An 8390-nucleotide genomic window follows, 5' to 3' on the forward strand; every position below is an offset into this window, starting at 1 on the left:
TTTAAACACTTATCTGTAGCCAAATTGGTTTTATGTTACTAGAAACATGGATTCCAAACACTTGAACGATAAGGTACATCTCAGAACAGAAAACCTGTACAAACACTACCTGGCAGGTCTCATTCCATGAAACAGTAGAGTATTATTAAGCTTTCAACATTTCAACAAGCTGGTCCAAGAAATATGTGTGTGTGTGTGTGTGTTCAGAGATCATTTGTCTCACCAAGTAGCGTTGCCAAGTGATCATCAATTTGAACATCAACTTTATGACTAACTGTTATGACTTGTGGGACTATTTGTCCACAGCTGGAGTCACTTAAAGCTTCAATAGCTGTCTGTCATTACATGTTAGTTAACCAGAAGCTTTTCAAGTGTTCTGGCATGCTGCCTCAGATTCTCCGCCCCAAACATTCTCATTCTAGCACTGCGGAGAATAGGACATGTGGCTAAACGGAAGTCACTGTTCCTCTAAGGCAAAGTTATGTAACTGCTGTACTCTTACATGTTAAGAGTGCCAAGAAAACTGTACATTTGTGACACAAAATGTTCTGTTTTTCTCTACTGTTTCCTCAGTTGGCCCATGCCAGAGATACACCCAGGCCTACAGTAAAAATAAAGGTTCCTAAAAGGATATTGGCTTGGACTTTTAACCATAGGGGGGGGGGTTCTTTGAATTTTAAAGTCTTTTACACTTGCAAAAATGGTTCAAAAACTCACTGAAGTTGGCCATCAGTGTTTAATAACTCTGGACTCTTGGTGTAGAGACTTTGGATCAAAAACGCTTTTCAGAAAACGATAGTCGTGACTCTAAATCTGTTCATTGCTTTTATAGTTCAGTCATGAAATACCATGCATACTTTGTTATTTTGTTAGAAAGTTAGAAAAACCTATTTTTGATAACAGGACATTTTGTTCTGTTATTTATTTGCTGTCCAACTTTCAAGACAGCAGCAACTGTTGACTTGAGCAGCAGATATAAAACAAAACCTCTGGACCAGGGCTGCCCAAATTTAGATGTGAAGAGATTTGATTTGGCCCAGCATAAAGTTAGCCTAACTCTGCCCCACTGAGAAAACAGGCATGTTTTTATACTATATAAAAATAATTATCCTTTTAAAATGTTTCATTTCACAAAAGTAATCCTGGACCACATGTTCCTGTTAAAATGTTCCTGACCTCACTGATTAGGTGGATCAGCTGTGTTAGATCAGGGCTGAACTCTGCAGGGTGAGTAGATCACCAGAAGCAGGTTTGGCCAACCCTGGGCTATGGTATTACTCCAAATGACCATTATTGGCAAGTTTGCTTTTCAAAGTATGTTCTAAAATAATAATAGTCTATCTTCAATCATTCATAATGCTGCAGAGTAGCTTTTATCATTTGTCTACAGCACCCTGTTTCACAGTAATATTATGACTGTAAGAGCATATGCTTCAGTGTACTGTAATGACTACATGTCACACCACGCCTACACGCATAAAGGAGAACACCCACAAGCAAAATGCCTTCGCATCTCTCTGACAGTGATTCATGTGATTTGTGGTGTGACCAGCAACACCACAGCGCAACTCTTCCTTCACAGAAATCACATTCTTCTTAGAATCAGCTGGTAAAGCACACAAAAAAATTAACCAAGAGGGTTGTTTGACTTAAAAATACACAAATGCAACATTAATTGCAATCACATTGTATATTGAGACCAAAGTATGTATATACTGACTCCGTTGTATTTGAATGAAATTCTGAGGCTTTGTATTGTAATTGTCAGTCAAAAAGAACAAGTTATTTCAATCAATCAATCAATCAATCAATCAACTTTTATTTAACCTCAGAGAACATAGAAGGTGACCCTCATTTACAATGTTGCTGAGCTGATACAGGAAAAGGGATTGATCATTTGTAAGAACATATCAAATAATAAAAGTATTTCTTTTTAGACAACATTTCTGAGAAAGGCTGTGTAGGTATCAAGATGCTGGCAATGAGAAAAGGAAATAGATTAAAAACAAGAAAATCTACAAATCAAACAAAGAAGCTGCTGGTGTTCTCACAATGGACTGACCACCCCAGAGTCCAGACCTTAGCTAAATGTGTATGGGATTACTTGGAGCAAGAGAAACAGAAAATGCAACCAACTTCTCAGACTTAAATTTGGAATTTTTAAAGGCTTGAAAGCAAACCCTTAAAAAAAGAATGACACTGACATTTATATTACACCAAGCTGCCACTTCATTAAGTGCACTTTGTATCTACACTCATTGTCCATTTCATCAGCTCCACTTACCATATAGACAGGGGTCTTTAAGTAAAATTCAATAAGGTCCAGTTAGAGAAAATTTCTTCAAACAAAGGTCCGGAACACTGTAATATCTAACTTGCATCATGATTCAGTGCTATATACAGTACACTGACACAGCCTAGTAGGTATATCAGTATTTTATGCAGTCAATTGAATTTCAAATCAAACAAAGTACAATTCAGTCATATTTCAACAATATTTGTCAGTTTCCTCTGACTCACTTTCTTCTCTGATTGCTGTTTCTTGCCTCGTCCCTAACCTGTGTGTGCACCACTCACTCCAGTCTCGGTGCTCATCATAATGCACAAATCTGATTGGCTCATGTGTTATATTTACAACGCATGCGATTGGTCTGTGAGTCTCCTGGCCTGCTAAAGCTACTGTAAAGGCTAGAACAGCTATGCCGATTAAAATAGGACCACCCCGTCAAAATGAAATAATAGTTTATCGGTTGTAGGTCCAGGTCTACATAGGACAGTGTCTGGGTCCGGACTTGGACCGTGGTCTGCCTATTAGTGACCTCTGATATAGAAGGACTTTGTAGTTCTACCATTATAGACAGTAGTCTGTTTGCTGCATACTTTGTTTTTTACTTTGTTCTTCAGTGGTCAGGATCCTCACAGGACCACCAGACATCAGGTATTATTTGGGTGAGGAATCATTCTCAGCACTGCAGTGACCCTGTGACAATGTTAGTGTGTGTTGCATGGCAGTGTCACTGCTGGACTGAGAATAGTCCACCAACCAAAGACACCAAGCCAACAGTGTACTGTGGGCAGCGTCCTGTGACCACTGATGAAGGACAAGAGGATGACCAACATAAATTTTGCAGCAACAGTCAAGCTACTGTCTCTGACTTTACATCTACAAGATGGACCAACAAGTTAAATGTGTCTCATAGAGTGGACATTGAGTGGACAAAATTTAAATGTTTAAGTCTCCAGCAGCACTGCTGTGTATGATCCACTCATACCAGCTCAACACACACTAACACACCACCATGTCAGTGTTACTGCAGTGCTGAGAATGATCCACCACCCAAATAATACCTGCTCTGTACTGGTCTTGTGGGGACATAAAGTTCACCTATATGGGAAGTGGACAAAGAGTGTAGATACAAGGTAGGTGACTTGCAGGTTGGTGTACATGTAGTTGTTTAGTAATTTTAATTACAAAACAACTTTGTAATTACACCCTGATGGTGTAAAATTAATAATTTAATGGCCATTTTGAGAGGAAATTAAATGAATGAAGGGTGGTCTCTGTACTTGTCTATGCACAGTACTGTAACTCTATAAAAACATTTGGGTTAGAGACAAAATTGGTTCAAACCCTTTCATTCACACTTTCTTCCTTTACTGCTCATTTTTCTTCATTGAGAGCTTCCCAGAGGAATTAAGAGGAAGGAATGAACAGAGTAGCAGAAGTAAGTTCACACCATACCAATTACCTGGTGAGCTGGAATGAGCAGCTGCTTACTGAATGCTGTGAGCAGAGCTGCTTGTGGGGTCTGGCTCAGTTACACTGTTTGGGACCCTGGGCCTGCTGCTGATCCAGAGGGAAGCTCAATCACAGGCTTTCCACACCTCTTGAGTTTATTTTCGGAATGGTTAGGAGGTGTAGCAGAACAATTACAACATTTAGAGTTCATCAGTCCAGAGTGTAACGTGCATTCAGCCGTAAGTGTGTGTGTGTGTGTGTGTGTGTGTGTGTGTGTGTATGTGTGTGTATGTGTGTGTGTGTGTGTAAAAATGACTCTTTCCATTCTAATCCTCAATTTAAAAAATAATCTACAAGATGCTGTGCACTACATTGATTTTACCACAAGTAAGGGATGTTGTTTTGCTTGATGTGAACTGATTAATATTCAAAAGAAAAAAAATGAAGGGAAATAGTTTGTTAATAGTAGGGTATGGTTTCCATGCAACATTAGACTATTATATTAATAATTTTACATATTTTGACAGATTGTTACAGTGTTTATTTAGTATGTTTGATCAGATGTACTGTATGTGTATTAAATATTTTACATAGCTCAGTCTAAGAACTGGAACTTTCGGTTTTATAAAATGAAGTGATGAAATAAGTAACTGTGTGTGGTGTTCGTGAATAAAAGGGAAACTGCAAGTAATGTATCATATATCACCAGTGTACTATCCTGCTGTACTGCCCTGCTGCTGTTTGCCTCCAGGTGAGGAACTGCACCTTCAAATATATGTAGAGCTGTCCTCACAATCCTGAACATAGTGAACAATCCTGAACATAGAAAGTATTTCCTTTAAAGATATTACTTATATAAACCAGGAACGTCAATATACATTATTTGATTACCTTTGGAATCTTCCGTCATGCAAAAGTGCCCCTGTTTGCAGTCCCATACTTATGAATATGCTAGAAAAACGACTCTAGCCCAGAATCACATGAAACAAACCCCCTTGAGGTGTGCTGCAGCAGACCTGCCATGTGAACCAGTGACAAAACTCCCCAGCCATGTAAAAATTACTTTAAACAAATATAAAACACAATGTGAATGGCCTATTTAATTGCTATCGCTATGCTGGTGCTGTAATGTTTGTCTGGCAGGACAAGATGTGATCCTGTAACAAGAATGTGTGGGAACGTGTGAGACATTTCGGTGCTAAATGTGGACATATTAAGGAGGGGACAAGGGACTTGTGCAGGTGGAGCTCAAAGTAGGCATGCTTGTCAACATGTCAACAAGTTTGTCAGTTAACCTGTTGTTAGCCCATGCATATAATGTAAGTTAGAATGGCTAAAAAAACCCTACTAAAAACCTTAAATGTAAGCATGTAGATGTGTGCCACATGTACAGAAGTCATATTACATACATCACATGTCCGAGGGAAAAACAGTTGCATTAGCCACAACAGTATTTTGCTCGCAGGCTTGTGTTATCAATTGCACTCCAGGCCTTAAAAGAGAACACACTAGACAGATTTGGGCCAAATTACATCACATTACATGAGGTAAAAATAAACATTACCTCTTCCAAGGGAAAAACAGTTCCATTAGCCATAACAGTGTTTTGCTAGCTAGCTTGTATTATCAACTGCACTCCAGACCTTAAAAGAGAACACACTAGAGGAATTTGGGCCAGACAGGGGACATACCTGTGTTACAGGGTAGGCCCTACTAGACCACACCTACACTGGTAATGGTTGAAGTATATTATCAAGTTATGGTAGCTGCACTTTTAAAAATAAGGGTTTCAAAATGGTTCTTGGTTTGGATGTATGATTCTAGAACAAATCTAATTGGTACAAAACTTTTACATTGCGTGGAGGTCCTTTAAACCAACATACGGTTCTTTACACACTCATCTCATTTACAAAAATGGTCTAAAGAACCATCCATTAAAAGGATATTTAGAGAACCAAAAGTGGTTCTTCTATGGCATCACGTCCTGGCACCTTTATTCTTAGGAGTGTATCCATTAGATAGGAGGGTCCAATAAAGACACTAGCAGTCTTGATCAAGATATGCACCTTGCTTTACGGGCCCCAGTTCTGATCCACAACTGAATGTCAAAGAATGCTTCAGTGGAAAGCAACACACCATGGATTCAACATTTGATTTGGCAATTGGATGTGTCTGATATTACAGACTCTCGAGTTTCTCTTTCATTTGTTAACCATTTCAAACATGCAGTAAGAAAAACAAACATGAACGTGCTGCTCACTACCCCCCCCAGCACAAACTCACCAGCGGCATGTAAACATACTCCTGACAGTTATCATTTTGAATGTTCTTCAGAAGTGTTCAAGCTGCTCTGAGCCATTTAACCTTTGCCAAGGTGAACCCTGAGGCTAGCCACTTTTGTTCTGCATAGAGTCCAAACAGCTACGAAAACCTGCTCCTGCACAAACACAGGGAGACGGAGAATGACTCATGAGAAAGCTACGTTATTCACTTTCCACTGCTCTTCTCCGCTATAGTCTAAATATTTCATGATTCTTAAGCAACATACCAAAGTAATGATTATGGTAGCCCAGTGTGAGTCATACTGGCTGCCCTGAAGCTGTAAAGATGCACTGTTCTCTACATTTCTTTTGTATAAGCTGTTCACCCAAATTATTACTGTTGAATTTGCGTTTCTGGGTTACATTTATATGCTTAAAAGCTGTCATCAAAAAATGAAAAGAAGCAAGGATTAAATCCAATATTCTACATACCAAATCATAATCATAAACAGTGGAGCCATGTTTGCAGGCCTGCTACCCAAGATGTCCATTTAAAGAAGAGCACTCATTTATTAAGGGGAAATAATTTCAGTATGTATCAAAGAATCTTATTTGAAATGAAAAACTATCACTGACACATCCCTTGGTCTCTTCTGGGAGTCTCTAATGTATCATCTTTCAGAAACCACTGTCAACAGGGAGGGCAGGGAGGGGGAGGGGCTTATAATATGTATACACGTATTTTTACATAGTCTCATTGTTAGCTGCAGGCATGGCATTGTATGAAGTAAACTACTACTGAAAACTGTTAAGATCAACATGACTTCAAATACAAGGTGGGCCTACTCAAAGCACAGAAGTGCTTTAAGCAGTGAATGCGATGTTATAAGGAAAAATGCATAACTTCAAGCACTTACTGTTGTTTATATAGCATGTAAACTAGCTAGTTAACACAGTATCTAATTCAGATAAACTATAATAAGTTTTATAGGAAGGTGATCTGTAGCTTATTAAATGGCTTTTGTTGCTTACAGCTGACAACTTCAGCTAAAAAAACTTTTGCACTGGCCAACGTTACCACACTTGCTATCCAACCTACCAGCTAGCCAAGAGTTTCAAGTTGTTTTGCCCCTTTCCTTTAAATGTTGTGTTGTAGCACTTTGTTCTGTCCATTAGACTGAAGGTTTTCTATAATGAAAGGCTTATTTTGTGTTCCGTATCAAACGTGATGCTGCTGCAAGCTGTGGGAGTACAGTACTGCAGTAAAATACACATAACATTGAAAACCAAAAGTTTTATTAATTCATTGAATTAAGGTGGGTGGCCCTAATTTATTCTGTTTGTATTTTTTTTCCAAGTTGAAATGTCATGAGTCATAAGTCATGTTATAAGTCACTTAAAGCTGAGTTGGAGTTGAGAGTTATTTAAGGGTGAGTCTGAGTCAAGTCGCAAGTCCAAGTTGCAAGTCATTTAAGGGTGAGTTCAAGTCGAGTTACGAGGCTTTTAAATGTGAGTCTGAGTCGAGTTAATGATAATAATAACAATAATGATAATAATAATACATTTATTTATATAGCACTTTTCATGCCGGTGGCAGCTTAAAGTGCTTTACAGACAGGTGAAAAAACATAGTTATAAAAGAGATCATGAGTACTTAATTAGAATCAGAAAAAAAGATAAAGATAAAAACCACAAGACAAGACACAAGAGCACCGAGCTTGACTGTCTAATAAAAGGTGGAATTGAATTCTACAGTTTAGAAGCAGAATAACTGAAAGAGGCCTCTCCATGTTTTCTGTATTTTACAGAGGGTCTCTGTAGAAGGCCACTATCTGCAGATCTGAGATCACATGCTGGAACATAAACAGACAGACACTCTGTGATGTAAGCAGCTGCTAAGTCATTTTGAGCTTTAAAGACTAGTAGCAGAACCTTGAAATCTATCCTGAAGTTACAGGCAGCCAGTGCAGTTCTTTCAAAACGGGAGTGATGTGGTCTCTCTTTTTTGTTTTTGTTAGGATCCGTGCTGCTGTGTTTTGTGCGAGTTTAAGGGATGTATAGTTTTCTTAGGAAGTCCAGTAAGAAGAGCATTACAGTGATCAACTCTGCTGTAACAAATCCATGAACAAGTTTCTCTGCATCACTCTAAGATAGAAAAGGCTGAACTTTAGCGATATTTCTTAAATGATAAAAAGCTACTTAAGTGGGCGTGCTTACATGCGGGGTAAAACAGAGCTCAGAGTCTTTAAGGGTGAGTCTAAACCAAGTTGTGAGTCATCTAAAGGCAAGTCCAGTTGTAAGTCAATTAAGGGTGGTTCTCTGTGGAGTCACGAATCAATTATGGGTAAGATGAGAGTCATTTGAGTCCAAATTGTGTCTCAGTCCACATT

This window comes from Pygocentrus nattereri, chromosome 1, assembly GCF_015220715.1.
Source record: "Pygocentrus nattereri isolate fPygNat1 chromosome 1, fPygNat1.pri, whole genome shotgun sequence".
Lineage (NCBI taxonomy): Eukaryota > Metazoa > Chordata > Actinopteri > Characiformes > Serrasalmidae > Pygocentrus > Pygocentrus nattereri.